This window comes from Lissotriton helveticus, chromosome 3_1, assembly GCF_964261635.1.
Source record: "Lissotriton helveticus chromosome 3_1, aLisHel1.1, whole genome shotgun sequence".
NCBI lineage: Eukaryota > Metazoa > Chordata > Amphibia > Caudata > Salamandridae > Lissotriton > Lissotriton helveticus.
In genome coordinates this window covers 1226988362-1227005223 of record NC_136061.1, presented here as the reverse complement: position 1 = coordinate 1227005223, position 16862 = coordinate 1226988362, and the positions used below count along the sequence as shown (strand labels likewise).

The window sequence follows — 16862 nt, the reverse complement described above, 5'->3', positions numbered from 1 at the left end:
TTCCAGATAATGCAGCAGGCATAGTCAGTCAGACAGAATGCAGGACTTTTTTTCCAGCTTGGCAATTCTTCTTCTCTTAGTTTCAAGCAGCAGAACTCAGAGGCTATGTACCACTCCCATATTTATTCAGTGTTCTCCGGGGTCAAGCAGACGAACACTCCTGTCCAATGAGGTGCAGGGCACATTCCCAGAGCATGACCACAATCATCTCCCAGAAAGCACTATTCTTCCAAAACTCAGTATGGCTGAAATCGCAGCAAAGGAGCAAGAACTAGAAAACTCTAATATGGCTCATTTCCATAGCTCTCCTCCCCCTATCTGCAAATGCCTGCCTGAATCCTAACATATGGCTGTGTCAGAAGGCTGGGGGTAGATGGACCTGGAATTCACTGTCTGTCCTACTCCTTTTTTGAAGCTCATCCTTTACGACCCCTGTCCCCTGCTCTGGCATTCCTGTGTAGCAGAACTCTCTCTACCAGATAGCCTCTCTCTGGGTGAGCCACTTGTCACTTCATCAAAGCAGCCAGGCTAATCTTGTTAACTCTGACCAATCAGGGAAGAGCCAGAATGGCTGCCTTTTGGCTTGTAGACAAGAAAGTCTTATAACTTATTTTCTGTATACTTTAGGATACATTCAACATTAGCATTTCGCTGGATTTATAAATACCATTTTCCTAAGTACTTGAATTATATTTTCTGTTAATTCCTAGCAATAGTTTGGCATTAACATACTATTGCCATGATACCCTATATGGCTGGGGATCTACAATGGGGAGAATTAAATGTACAATTTCTCCACCAGGACCCTGTTTATAGCAACATGTCCCCCATCCCTGGGTCACCTGGGGTAGACTGTAGGGCTCCTGAATATGCAAAAATAGTGTAGATCCTCACTCCACAGTGCTCCTAGCACAAACGTTATTTTTGGGAAATATTTTACTACAATGGGGTAGTGAAATTAATGCATCCCCAGGGCATATAAAACATCTTTCATAAGGACCCTCCTTATAATTACATGACTCCCCCCCCCACCCCCAGGACACCCAGGGGAGACCCTGGGGGTACCTAATATGCCAAATTATTGTCTATTATCACTTTTTAAGGGCCCCTATCAACAAAGTCGATATTTAGCACAATTCACATTTAAAAGCAGTGCTGCAATGCAGGGTTGCTTTTTAAACTGACCTCAGGCCTCAGCAGTGCACACACGCAAGTGCAGAAAGGGATACTGGACTCTAAACTGCCATGCCCTATTATGTACTAGGGACTTATAGGTACTTTTTATCCCCCTGCCCTATCATGTACTAGGGACTTACAGGGTAGGTCATGTCAATCATAGGTGTACATGACACATAGTGTACCCTAATGTATGTGTGTGTTTTCACTGTGTTTTCAACATAGCACTGGCCCCGGGCCTGGCTAGACAGAGTCCAGGGACAGAGTCAGTTACCACCAGTACCAGTCAGCAAAAAATGGGGGTGGCCAGGGCACACAGGATGACTTTGCAACACTGTGTAATTTGAAGTTTAGATGGAAAGTTGGCAAAAAGAACTATTTTAGCTTTTGAATGAAATGAGAAGCTTAGAGGCATGCTCCTGGCCACTCTTGACTGTCTATGGACTGTAGCATCTCCTTGAAGGATACTAAAACAGTGAACTTTTTCAGTCAGATCCCATGCTGGTGTTTAATTAGTTGAATAAATACAGTGCCTGTGGGCTGATAGCTGCAGACGCTAAAAGTACTTGACAACAGAGGCAGGTGCAGGAGGCGCTTATCGTATTTCAGGATTTGTATGCAATTTTTCCAGCCGCTTTCACTGAAAATCTCTTTTTCTTCTTCTGAACGATGAGATGAAAACTAATAAATACACATATAATGTAGGCTCCTGAGCCTTGCTCTGACAAAAGAGATATGGGTTGTGGGGAGAGGTAAGAACAGTCCTGGGGCCTTGTCATGAAGGTCTGAAATTATGCAGTGCACAGCTGTGCATCTTTTTTTGCTACTGCTCTGTCCAAAGTGCATACCTTTAACTCATTTCTCAGAGTGAGGTCCTCATTACGAGTTCCCCTGTGTCAGAGGTGATAATTATTCCAAATGAATGGGGTATAATGGGGATATTTGGGAACTTAAGGCACCAAAATCAGAGGGCCTGCTTCACAAAGCTAAACTGACAGTTTTCTGTAAGTTTACTCTTTTTAGATATTCACAACGAACAATTTAATAATAACTTTACAACTGTTGAGACTCCTCAGCCATGGTGGAGAACTCCGCATTGAAAAAGAAAGACCTGTTGTAAAGTTACTATTAAATTGTCTGTTTGTGAATCGGGCCCACAATGTCATGTTATTTACCATGCATGTTTTTGAGTCAATTTCTGCAGCTTTGACCTACCGTAACGAATCTTAGAAAATCATAGGGGCACAGTGTTTGCAGCAAATCTCATGATTCTTATATGTGTGATAACAGAAGTTACTGTATATACATGGTCAGAGCCACTGGAATTACACAATTGTGTGGCCGCAGTGATTTTTGCATAATTATAGAATTCATGCATTTGCCACATAATCCATCACCTGCTACATAATTTGCAGATTTTAACAAAAAAAAATGGTTTCTAGCTGAAACAATTCAAAAGTTACTAAAAACACAGCGGAACGTGTTACCACGCAGTGAAAGGCCTTGTCCAAAGGTTGACTGGTCACCTTTCTGTTGCTTATTGCTATATTTGGGTACTAAACTGGTACTAATGAGATACACCCAATACCAGGACAGTGTAAAAAGGACAAAATAATGAAGTAATATTATTTAAAAATGTGGCGTATGACGCCACATAATTAGCATTTCCTTGCCGCATAATTTACTCATCCCTGCCGCATAATTTGGCCCTTTCCTGGCGAATAATCCCAGTGGCCCTGATAATGGTATTTCGCAATCCACATTTAATGAATCCCTTGATATATGAGCTGCAGACAGCACAGTTCCAAAACACGGGACAGGGGCTGCCTCTCTTTGTTTCAGAGCTGTGCTGTCACCAGCTCATGCTCCATCGCAGAGAAATTCTGAGTTAAATGTATGCTCTATGGACAATGTTTTAGACAGATTAAAACAGGTGCACAGCTGAGCCTTGAACATGCACCTTTATGATACGCCCGCTGCACAAACTCATTTTGCTGTGCAAAAATTGCGTTATTTTGTTCTTAACAAAGCAAGTGACTGCAAACTGGGTGGAAAAACACTGACGGGTTGGATACGCTTGAGGCACAAGTGTACCACCATGAGCTTGTTAGCAGATAACCAAGGAGTCGTTTCAGTGGATGATTAAAAATAATGAGTTACTCGCCTTACCTGTGTCTGGTTTTAGCAGATATCATGGAGCGCACTATGTGGTTTGTTGTTGAGCGCTGCCCATGTTGATTTGCCATTCATAAGTTGTTTGTTGCTTTTGTTGGGAGTGTGTTAAATTTGTGTAATTTACTGTTGTATAGTTATGTAAACTTCCACAAAAATTCTGTGAAGTGTAAAAAACTACGGGCCGCATGTACATAGCCTTTTTGTGGTCGCAAACAGCTCAATTCACAGAATTGGACCATTTGCGAAAGTAAAAAGCATTTTTGTAGGAACCAAGGCCAAATTGCGATTTTGTAACCTGTTACCGATCGCACTTTTGAACTGCAAATTATTATCTGGAAGGGCATGAGTAGGAAGTCCTTTATTAATACCAATTCACATTGGTATGTACAAATGTTTTGTGACCTAAATGGGGTGCAAAACATTCACATATTACCGCAACTCAAAGTTGGTGGTAACCCATTCCCAAATGGCAAGGGGCCCCCTAGGCACCCCTTCCCCTTTGAAAATGGCTGTAAAAATATTTTTAAGAACAGGCAGTGGTCCCATGGACCATTGCCTACTCTTAAAATAATGTAAAGAAAACTTTTCATTTTTCCTTTTTTTAAATGCATCTCTTTTTCCGTTAAGGAAAATGGGCTGCTTTTTTAAAAAGAAAATATTGCTTTATTTAAAAGCAATCACACACATAGTGAGGACACCTTCCTGCAACAAAAACAATCCTCAGAGGCATTTTCCTTTTTCTACGGATGCATGCAGCGCATGTACAAAGTCGAAATAATGAGGAGAAACACACATATTTCTTCATGTTACACCTCACCTGGGAAGGTGAAGCATTTTGACACATTCCCAAGTTTTCTAGTCTTTGTAAATCTGGGAATGCACAGAACCCATGAGTGAAAGCATTGGAACACCCCCGCGTCACCCATGGAAAGCTTTCCCCACGCAGAGTAACGCAGGGATGCGACTTGCTCTGCCTTGAGTACTCCAGATTTACCGTGCTATGCAGAGGCACGCATAGTGGCTGTTCATGGCATAGGAAATCAGAATTAATGTCTCATGTCGCGTTGCCTTGCGTTGGGCAAGGGCAACTCAAGCCCCCGATAAATCTGGGCCCTGTTTTCTAGGAAAGCTTCACCACATAACCCTCAATCAAGGGTTAGGATTTTCTTCCCAGTTACAGTAACTCACTTTATGAGCTCAGAAAAACAAAGGATCCCATTTATATGATATCGGGGCATCATATTTTTGCTTGTGGATTGTTTTCAGAGTTTATGATCAATAGTTACACAGACAGTTCAGGTGTGAACATCCATTGCAAAGCACCTCGACTATGACGGCAGAATTGCTGTTCCTCTTTTTTTAGCTTAGTGGATCACGATTGCTTAGAGATCACGAATATTAAAAATGTTAATTAAGTGCTTGAACTATTACATTGTTCTGGTAAACGCATTGCAATTATGTTTTAGCTATTTACCTTTTGGCATTTTTCCAGTAATCACAGACATTCTATAGAGTTTATAGCCAGGCACTCTTGTTTAAACTATATTGTGTTGCAATAGAGTTTTGCATTGTGCATTCTTCTTTGCATGTTTTTTACTATTCGATTTCTATTTGTACCATAAATATATGTATATTTGAGATAATATTGAAATGTGTATTTTCACAACTCTCACTGTACATTGATATTCTCAGTCAAACTGTCATAATCATGTTATATGCTGTTTCTTCTCACTTTACACAACCTCTTGTGAGGTAGGATTTGGCCTCTCATCCACATCTACCCCGGGAGTGGTTGTATATTCATACAACGGAAACCAAAACAATGCATGCCCTAACATCGCATTTTTTACATCGCATGCACCGTTACATCGCATGATTTCACCAAGAAAACCATTACATCGCATTTCCCCTTCACATGCATGCAAAATACCTTCCCAACGCACACAAATACCACGCATTCTATGACATTGCAACAATCTCCCCACCGGCCTCCGAAACACTAGTATAGCAACATACCAAACACACTACGACCCCCTGACACTACCATCAACCCTAAGCCCTAAACACTAAAGCCTATAAAACGACCCTAAACTACGACCTCAATCCTAAGCCCTAACCCGGAAAGCCTAAAACACTACCCCCACTATACTCCCCATCAACTACCTAAAACACATCAAGTCCAGTGTCGTCCTTACCTGTCTCTCGTCGTGGTTCCAGCATTGTCTCCCCGTCGCCTGTGTCCCGGCGCACGACCTTCCCGGCGCATGACCCGTCCGTTACATCCCATGAACTCTGAAAGCATGCTATGTCAAAGCGCATGCGAAGTAATGGCGTGCGTAGTGAACGTACGCGTCGTAACGTCGCGTGCGTAGTGACGGCACGCGATGTAAACACATGCGTTGTAATGCATGCGTTGAGATGGTTGTCTCCCCCGGGGGAGTCACAGAGTCCAAAGAGACTAACTTTTCTCTGCATCAGTGGTTCTTAACCTGGGGTCCACAAAGCGTACTATTTTGCGCAGAAAATTGATTAGTATTAACATATAAAGTGTATATAAATTGGGAAGGAAAATGTACAATTGAAAATTGTAGATCTGAAAGAACTTGCAAATTGGAGGCCAAAAATGTAGATGCTATCCTCAGACGGAATCATGAGAGCAGTGCAAGTACATCAAAAATAATATATGAGTGGCCTCAATTAAATCTAGAAAAGCTCCAACCTTCATATTAAAATGTGATAATATTTGTTTGTGAATTAAATAAAATGTCATAATATGTGCATTTGTATGATCAATGCTTATTACAGATTTTGTGCATTGTTTTGCGGTTAAAACGATAGAAAATGCTTTAGAAAGGGGTCCCCGGCTTCCAGCAATGACTCAGTGGGGGGGGGGGTCCGTAGATTCCAATAATGAATTGTGTAGGAGGGGGTCCGGTTCCAGTAATTATTAAGTGGGGTCCACAGAAGTCAAAAAAGGTTAAAAACCACTGCTCTACATAATTCACATCCTAGTTAGTGGGGCAAACTAATGCAAACTAGTGCGCTCACCTTTGACTGCACTGGATAATCCATGTGATCGTCCAAGCCTGGTCAAAAAACATTTAATGCCGCTATTCACAACTACCAATATTCATGAATCTGGGACTGAAAGATTATCTCAGTGTGGCACTGGGAAGCTTTTGTGGATAGATTGGTTTTATTTAAAACACGCGCCATTTTGTGCCAGACAGCATCCTTGATTCTACAGAGAAAAATACTTATGTGAGAAGAATAAAAATACTATGGGGCCGATTACGATGGCGGTCGGAAAACCATTTGGAACGCCATGGTAATGGGAAAAGACCGCCTGCATGTTCCGCTGCAAAACCGCTGGTCACATTACGATGCACTGCAGAGAAACATCTGACCGCCGCGGACAGATTCCATCAAACACCGCCGTGCACATGCGGAAATGCTGAAATACCGATGGCGGTCGATTCGCTGCGGAAAGCTCACAAACCGCTGATACACCAGCAGAATTTCTACAATTGCAATTATGATGTTACCGCGGTGCCTGCGGTACGACCACTTGTTTTCGAATGCCGCGATTGTCATCAATGATGAATGGGAGAGCCGGAGAAAGGACTGTTGCAGTCCGACTACGACGGCCATGCGGAAACAGTAATGGTGGTCGTAAGCAACTGCACTACGAAACGACCAAATGTGGCTGTGTATCTGGCTCAGCCAAAAAAAAATCAAACACACCCCATTGACACATGCCCCAGGAAAATAAAAACTACAAATCCCAGCTCAACAGACAACACACCTGACTTGAATCCTCAGTTTGGCCACACCCACATAGCTGAGCATAAAACAAGCCCCTGCATGATCACAATCCTTTGCACAACTCCTGAACTGAAGGGCCCAACCATACTACACAAAGGATAGGCAAACCTACACACATCACATCCTCACAAACACACACAGACACACCACACACCACACACATCACCACCACCATCTTCACATCTGCACGCTTAACCACTCAGCACATCACACACCATGGCTCAGAAGATGCCAAAATTCACTGATGGTGAGTTGTCAGTCCTGGTGGATGATATCATAAGAGTAGAGCCATATATTTTAGGAAGCAGGGTCCAACAGACCCCATCAGCCGGGCAAAATCAAATGTGGCAAAGGGTAGTTGACAGAGTCTATGCTGTAGGGAAAGTTCAACGCAACGGGAAGGCGATCAGGAAGAGGTGGACTGACCTCAGGAGCAAGGTCAAGGAGAAGAACAGCAATAACCGTGAGCTGGCTAACAGGACTGGCAGTGGCCCTCCCCTCTCACCAGGAACATTCAATGCATGGGAGGAGAAGGTGCTTGGCATACTGCACCAAGAGAGTTGCACTGGAATTGAGGGGGGAGTGGAGGCTGGTAAATACCAACAAAAGTCTGCGATGACACTGCTATATAGTATCTTGCACAACTATAAAGCAACACATCCTAGCCAAAATGTAGTCATGTCCACCACACTCCCAACAAACATGTCTTATAGATCACACATTAACTCCCTCTCATTCACCACAAAGGTACTGTGACGGGGCAGACCAGCATGAGGAGGAACGGGAAGACGTACGGGAGTGGTGGGCTGCAGCAGGTGTCTTACTCCCTTTCAGCAGGACTCCTGGCATCCACAAAACCAAGCTTTATTAGGCGCTGATGAGAAAAAAAGTGCGGGCGCCTTTAACTGGAACTTCGTGCATGGCGAGACTCCTCCCACAATTGACGTAATATCGTACCGCCAATTACAAGAAGAGGAGTCACGGAAGAGAAGGGGAGAAGTAACTCTGGAGGAGGACGAAGCGGTAGTGATTTGGAGAGCGAGCGCGAACGACAGGAGGCAGAAAGACGTAGGAAACGGCGAGGAGGTGAGGTCTGGACCGGGTTCTAGCGCTGAAACGCCAGGAGGCCAAGGACCCCACGAGTCGCCCGCCACGTTCCCAGGGGAGGATCGTGGCTGGAACAGGTACTGGGCAAGGTGGCGGGCTGGGCAGGCAGAAAGGAACGCTCGGTTGTATGAACGCGTGCACCTGCCTGTACTTGAGACCCCTTTTGTGTATATACTCTATCACTGTATATACACCCTGACACTGTACCCCCTCACGAGCACTGCCTTCACGTTCCGCGTGTGTTCGTCACATTGCACTCTGGGAGCTATAGTTTCCCTCACTCCTCGGTCCCTGGTATAGGAACCAGATAGTAGGACGGTTGTCCTGATTCTATTTTCTTTTCATTTTTGTTTTGCGTTGCGGTTATCCTGCTACGGAGACCAGAAGCTGGAAACGAGCTGGTGACAAGACAAACGCCGAACTCGACACACTATTCCCTGAGTCACCAGACAGAAAGAGCAAGACGGATCCCGCAGCCATATACAGAGAAAGACTAACAAGTAGACGAAACAAAGTCTTGGGAAAAATAAAACCTTCTTTAAAACGATTTGGTCTGCCGTCTGATACTGATACCCCGCCACAACTGGTGTCAGAAGTGGGATTACCATCTCAGTCCGTCTGCCATACCAGTATGGAAGCCCTCATACAGCACATGATTAAAGGACAAGAAAAGTTGGAATGGGTTGTTGAAAGACAGATGTCGTCAGCCCAGGCAGACCGCGAATTCTTCCAGAACACTATAACGGCGCATATAGAGAGTCTACAAAAAACTACTCCAGACCCAGGCACCCCACTGGCCACAGAGAGAAGGGTACACCTCCCAAACCCTACAGGAATAGCTCTCCAGAAATATGTACACGGGAAAGACCCAGACGCCTTTTTCTTGAATTTTGAGAGGGCGGCCAGGGCATGTGGATGGCCCAAAGACAAATGGCCTTTCTTTTTAGCGCCACTGCTGACAAGTGAAGCGCAATTTGCCTACCAAGTAGCTAACCCCGTTGGAAATGCAAGCTACAAAGACATCAAGGCGGTCATACTGGACCACCTCGGATTAGACGCAGAAGCATATAGGGTACGTTTTCGGAAAGAACAAGGGACCCCAGGGGAAAATCCCAAAACACTGTTTTTTCGCCTAAAGATGGCTGCGGATAAGTGGTTACAACCCAACACTAGCACAACAGAAGAAGTAATGTTGAAGATCTATTTGGAGCAATTCATGGAGGCTCTACCCTACGCCACCTAAAGGTGGCTAAAGCAACATTCCAGCCTCTCAGTTGAGGAGGCCATTGAAATGGCCGCGAATTACAATCGAGCACAGCCACGGACTATGGGGTGGGACATTGACAAGACGCATAAGGCCATTATTCCAGCCAAAGCAGAGAAGAAGATAAAACTACTAATAGAACATGCAAAACCTAAAAACGCTCGGATAGATTTCCCTTCTGTGCGAGGGCCACAGTGCATCGAGTCTGGCAAATGGGGCCACTTAGCCAGTATGTGCCCCCGAAGAAAACCTGCTGAAGAACCAATGGAAGTCGGATACCTGCCAAAAGTGGTTCTATATTCAGCTGAGATGGGAGCATCCTTTTATGTGAGTGTAAGGATGAATGGCAATTTAGTAAAAGCCCTTTTAGATTCAGGATGTAAGCAATCTGTAGTGCCGAAAAATCTCATACTTCCAAGCCAGTACCTCCCGGGGGCAATAGTTCATATCCGCTGTGTACACGGAGACGTAAAACCCAACCCCGTGGCACTAGTAACCATGACTCCCTTAGACAAGGACCCTTGTACAGTCAAAGTAGGTGTAGTTGACACCCTGCCTGAAGATATTATACTAGGGGTAGATAATCCGGGTTTTCTCTCGCTGTTCCAGGGTAAGGTGGGTAGCCCTTCTCCAGCCCTAGTCACCCAGGACTCCTGGTTAATCGATTGCAGCTTCCGTTTTGCACAAGCTAATGACAATACTCTCTTTAATGCCTGGGAAGCTGCTCATGTGAGTCAGAACAACCAGACCATTTCTTACCCCCGTTTTCTGATTAAAAATGAGCTTCTATACCAAGAAGGGGAAAAAGGAGGCCCCACTCAACTATTGGTTCCACTACCTTTCCGAGAACAGATACTGTTTTTTTCAGATGCCCATCTAACGGCAGGACATTCAGGAAAAGAGAAAACCACTGAAAATGTGCTGAGACATTTCTTCTGGCCCGGCATTTATAAGGACATACAAAATTACTGCATCACTTGCGAAATATGCCAAAAGAAAAATACGCAGAGACCAACCGCTGTGCCCCTACATCCAATGCCTATTATCGGAACCCCCTTTGAAAGGGTCGGGATGGACCTGATAAGGCCATAACCCAAATCAGCCAGGGGGCATCTCTACGCCCTAGTTATCGTAGACTATGCCACCAGGTTTATTGAAGCGTTTCCCCTACGGACGCCTACTACTCGAACCATAGATGAGAAATTTGTGGAATTATTCTCCAGGGTGGGATTCCCCAAAGAAGTGGTGACAGACCAACGGACGCCTTTTATGTCCCGCATGATGAAAGAGGTATGCCGAACGTTAGATGTGCATCATCTACGGACATCAGTATATCACCCCCAAATAGATGGGCTCGTAGAAAGGTATAATCAATCCCTGAAGACCACCTTAAAGAAGATGCTCACCGCAGAAGGTGGTGACTGGGACTGCCTCCTACCTTTGGCCCTGTATGTCTTAAGGTCACAAATACAAAGCAGCCTCGGCTGTTCAGCATTCGAAATTGTATATGGAAGACAGCCGAGATCCTTGCTCGAAATGACTAAAGATGCATAGGAAACGGAAGAAGAACAATACCAACGATCATTGATAGAATACACACAACAACTAAGGTCAAAACTAGGAAAATTGAGAGATCTCGCCTACTCCAATCTGGAGAGAAACCAAGCTAAACAGAAGAAATACTAGGACAGTGGAAAGAAGTTGAGAAGGTTAGCTGTTGGGGAGTGGGCATTGGTGCTTCTTCCATCTACTACCAGCACGTTCAAAAATGAGTGGATAGGCCCATACTGAGTAACAGAGACAATTGGTGATACCACCTATAGGTTACAAGTCACACCCTCCAAGAAGCAGTGTTATCATATTAACATGCTTAAGAAGTGGCTCGGACCTCCTCCTAAGGTACATAACCTGCTAATACCCTCTGCATTCATCTCTGAATCCACACTGGGGAATCTAGTGGTCAATGAAGATCTTACAAACAAAATGAAAGAGGACCTACAAAACACTCTGCAGCCCTTTTCTTATATTTTTTTTGATCTTCCAGGAAAGACAAGTCTTGCAGAACATAAGATCGAGACTCATCCAGGAAAAATGGTAAAACAGAAACCATACCGTATACCTGCAGCCAGAAGGGAAGCAGTGAAACGAGAAGTCCATGAGATGCTAAAACTCGGGGTCATTCGCCCCTCTAACAGCAACTGGGCGTCCCCAATCGCAATGGTCCCAAAACCGGACAGATCGACCCGCTTCTGTATGGATTTTAGAGCCCTAAACGCCATCTCCACGTTCGATGCTTACCCTATCCCTCGAGTAGATTAACTAATTGAGAAGATCGGAGATGCAGTATACATTACAACATTGGACCTCACTAAGGGGTATTGGCAAGTGCCCCTCCGTGAAGAAGACCGGAAGAAGACCACCTTTATTACCGATGAGGGTCTATTAGAATTCAACGTCCTTCCCTTCGGACTCCACGGGGCGCCGGCCACCTTCCAACGTCTGATGAATCGCATTTTAGGTCCATACCCTTCATTCAGTTCTGCATACTTGGATGATATAGTAGTGTACAGTAGCAGTTGGACCGAACATTTGGAACACCTGGAAATCATCCTAGAAGCACTCACACAAGCCGGCTTACACGTAAATGTAAAAAAATCACGAGTAGCATTTCAGAAGGCAAAATACCTGGGTTACGTGTTGGGCGATGGAACAATCACCCCCAAACAGAAAAAGTAAAAGCCATAGAAGAGACACCCTTTCCGACAAATAAGAGGGAGCTGAGGGCATTCTTAGGCCTTATTGGTTATTACCGCAGATTTATTCCCAGGTTTGCCGAAATAGCCTCTCCCCTAACAGACCTCCTCAGAAAAGAAGTCAGGCCCAAAATACTTCTCAAGCCATCAGCAGAAGTTATAGGCGAATTTAGGGAATTAAAGAAAACTATTACCACAAACCCAGTTCTCATATCTCCTGATTTTGAGAAAACCTTCATCCTAGCAACCAATGCTTCTAATGTAGGAATAGGGGCAGTGTTATCACAGGTAGGGGGGATGGGCTCGAGCATCCCGTTCTGTATGTGAGCAGAAAGCTATTTCCTAGGGAATGCAAATATCCCACTGTAGAACGGGAGTGTCTGGCCATTAAATGGGCTATTGACAAACTCCGCTATTATTTAGAAGGGTAGCCATTCATCCTCTACACTGACCATGCTCCCTTGAAATGGATGTCTAGGAACCAAGGACAAAACCCACGCATCCTTCGTTGGTTCTTGTCCTTACAGCCTTTTGCCTTTGAAATACATCACAGGAAAGGAAAGGACAATAACAATGCTGATTACCTGTCTCTGGTTTTTCCTCTCCCCAAACGGGAGAATCCAGGGGGGAGGTGTGTGACGGGGCAGACCAGCCTGAGGAGGAACGGGAAGATGTACGGGAGTGGTGGGCTGCAGCAGATGTCTTACCCCCTCTTGTCCCCTTTCAGCAGGACTTCTGGCATCCACAAAACCAAGCTTTATTAGGCGCTGATGAGGAACAAAGTGCGGGCGCCTTTAACTAGAACTTCTTGCATGACGAGACTCCTCCCACAATTGACGTGATATCGTACAGCCAATTACAAGAAGAGGAGTCACGGAAGAGAAGGTGAGAAGTAACTCTCGAGGAGGACGAAGCAGTAGTGATTTGGAGAGCGAGCGCGCACGACAGGAGGCAGAAAGACGAAGGAAACGGCGAGGAGGCGAGGTCTGGACCGGGTTCTAGCGCTGAAACGCCAGGGGGCCAACAACCCCACGAGTCGCCCCGCCACATTCCCAGGGGAGGAGCGTGGCTGGAACAGCTACGGGGCAAGGTGGTGGGCTGGGTAGGCAGAAAGGAACGCCCGGTTGTATGAACGCGTGCTCCTGCCTGTACTTGAGACCCCTTTTGTGAATATACTCTATCACTGTATATACATCCCTGACACTGTCCCCCTCACAAGCACTGCCTTCACGTTCCGCGTGTGTTCGTCACATTGCACTCTGGGAGCTGTAGTTTCCCTCACTCCTCGGTCCCTGGTATAGGAACCAGATAGTAGGACGGTTGTCCTGATTCTATTTTCTTTTAATTTTTGTTTTGGGTTGCGGTTATCCTGCTACGGAGACCAGAAGCTGGAAACGAGCTGGTGACAAGGCAAACGCCGAACTCGACACACTATTCCCCGAGTCGCCAGACAGAAAGAGCAAGACGGATCCCGCAGCCATATACAGAGAAAGACTTACAAGTAGACGAAAAAAAGTCTTGGGAAAAATAAAACCTTCTTTAAAACGATTTGGTCTGCCGTCTGATACTGATACCCCACCACAGATACATAGCAATATTTACATGGGGGCACATGTGCAGGCAGCCAGCACTACAACTCACAACAGGCCCTCTTGTCCCACAGCTGAGCAGCATGGAGCTTTCCCCCCACACACAAGCATGGGGCAGCCATTTCCCTCCAATGTGTACTCTTGGAGGTAGGTAGCCATCTTAACTTGCAGGGGTGTTTGTAGCTGGGAAGTCTGCACTACAACTCCCAACAGGCCCCCTTGTCCCACAGCTGAGCAGCATGGAGCTTTCCCCCCACACACAAGCATGTGGCAGCCATTACCCTCCAATGTGTAACCTTACAGGTAGGTAGCCATCTTAACTTGAGGGGTGTTTGTGGCTGGGAAGTCTGCACTACAACTCCCAACAGGCCCTCTTGTCCCACAGCTGAGCAGTATTGAGCTTTACCAACACACCAGCATGAGGCAGCCATTTCCCTCCAATGTGTAACCTTACATGCAGGTAGCCATCTTAACTTGGAGGGGTGTTTGTGGCTGGGAAGTCTGCACTACAACTCCCAACAGACTCCCTTGTCCCACAGCTGAGCAGCATGGAGCTTTCCCCACACACACAAGCGTGGGGCAGCCATTACCCTCCAATGTGTAACCTTACAGGTATGTATCCATCTTAACTTGAAGGGGTGTTTGTGGCTGGGAAGTCTGCACTACAACTTCCAACAGGCCCCCTTGTCCCACAGCTGAGCAGCATGGAGCTTTCCCCATTCACACACGCATGGGGCATCCATTTCCCTCCAAAGTGTAACCTAACAGGTAGGTATCCATCTTAACTTGGAGGGGTGTTTGTGGCTGGGAAGTCGGCACTACAACTCCCAATAGGCCTCCTTGTCCCACAGCTGAGCAGCATGGAGCTTTCCCCATACACACAAGCACGGGGCAGCCATTTCCCTCCAATGTGTAACCTTACAGGTAGTAGGCCATCTTAACTTGGAGGGGTGTTTGTGGCTGGGAAGTCTGCACTACAACTTCCAACAGGCCCCCTTGTCCCACAGCTGAGCAGCATGGAGCTTTCCCCATACACTCAAGCATGGGGCAGCCATTTCCCTCCAATGTGTAACCTTACAGGTAGGTAGCCATCTTAACTGGGAGTGGTGTTTGTGGCTGGGAAGTCTGCACTACAATTCCCAACATGCCCCCTTGTCCCAAAGCTGAGCAGCATGGAGCTTTCCCCACACACACAAGCATGGGGCAGCCATTTCCCTCCAATGTGTAACCTTACAGGTAGGTAGCCATCTTAACTTGGAGGGGTGTTTGTGGCTGGGAAGTCTGCACTACAACTCCCAACAGGCGCCCTTGTCCCACAGCTAAGCAGCATGAAGCTTTCCCCACACACACAAGCATGGGGCAGCTATCCCATTGCTCTCACAAAAACTTACACATAGGTAGTGACTGCATGCACCCCGCCATCCTTTTCTAAATGCATGTAGCCATATAATCACACCAGCAAAACATGTCAGACAACTTGGCATACTTTCAAATGCCACATCTAGTGTGTAGAAATGTAAGTGCAGGTAACTGTCACATATGTTGAACTCATACTTACCAAGTCACAATTGAAACTAATGCATGCCACAATCATGACCAGCACAGAATGCAATGTGGAAGTGCCATGGTGTTTGAGCTTGAAGGCCCATCTGAACACTCAACATGCATGGTCAACATGATAAACAAAGGAAAGTGCATGTGATTACAAAGCTATGTATAACATGACAATGGGTCCTTCTAGCTCTGTTGAAATCGATTACATGAAAAGCTAAAATAAAAAACGCATAACAGAAAGCTGATTTCACGCAATTATGTTGATGAGGACATGTCCGTGTAGTAACACTATCTGTACACTGCACCAACATTAAATTCACAACGAACAACATGGACTACTAAGGTATGTACGTCAACATCATGTCATGGTGCACAGTATTTTCAGACATACAAAGTCATTGCATTGCAAAGTGTTTGTTGTATCAAATGTCAGAAACAATGGTCTAACATCAAGCTTGTTGCGTGCAAATCAATTACCATATGTTGGACTTGGCCCTTTTCCTCCAAACTTTTTCGCTTTTTGCCCCCCTAATTTGAGATGTCTCCCCCATGGTGAAGGTTACCGAATAGGCCATTTGTGGTGTGAGACGCCATGTTAATGTTAAATGCAATGCAATGGTGTGTACATTTATTTTCCCCCATTGTAAACATGTACCCTGGTGAAATGCTGCATTTGTGCTTTGCATTTAAAATGGCTGCCAAGGCTATGCATTGTGCCACCTGACTGCAGGAGGTTAGCAGTCTAGTTGTTAGGTACCCAGCCACCCCTGCATTTGGAGGGAAAGCCTGGCACCCAGGGTGCTCTACTCGTCTCCCTGAGCCAGTTAGAACTAGTTCACCTGTCTGAGGTGGGTTAGCAGCCTAGTTGTCTGGTACCCAGCAATCCCAGCATTTGGAGGGACCATCCAGAAGCTTCCAGCCTTTCTGGTATAGGGAGAGCAGTAGAGATGTGATGTGCAGAGACAGAGCTGGGACAGGAATGTTAGGGGACCTTCTGCCAGGGGATACCGCCACTTGGGCCTGTGTGCTGGACCCTGCACCCATCCAGGACCCCCTACTGTCCCCAGGGCTTGTGAAGCCCCACTTCAGGAGTTCAGACTGCCGTGTAGGAGGAGGGCCACGCTGCAGTGGGGATGGTGAAAGCCTATCACCCTGCTTTGATGATGCCCCCACTACCTGCTGACCTGACCCAGTAGTACTTACTGCTCCGTCCCCCGGGCCCCTGAGGAAGGAGGGCCTCCCTAGGTCCCTGGAGCTGCCGGGACCGTGCGCTACGCAAGCGCTGCGCAAAGAAGCGCCCAGAAAGGAAGGAGCATCTGGGACCCCGCCACCCAGGAGGTGAGGAGTGTTACCCTGGGCCTGCTGCTGGGACTGTCCGCCCCCCTTTCGCTGTGCTCCTGGACGTGCTGGGCCTGGAGG

At 46.1% G+C, this 16862-nt stretch overlaps 1 long non-coding RNA gene across 1 annotated transcript in view; it reads right to left on the bottom strand.

Moving 5' to 3' along the window:
* LOC144824917 (uncharacterized) overlaps positions 1–5676 on the bottom strand; it is a 978282-nt gene extending 972606 nt beyond the window's left edge. The window contains exon 1 of the long non-coding RNA XR_013609176.1: positions 5547–5676. This is a non-coding gene — a long non-coding RNA (uncharacterized LOC144824917). The remainder of the gene's footprint in view (positions 1–5546) is intronic.
* Positions 5677–16862: the final 11186 nt, after the last annotated feature.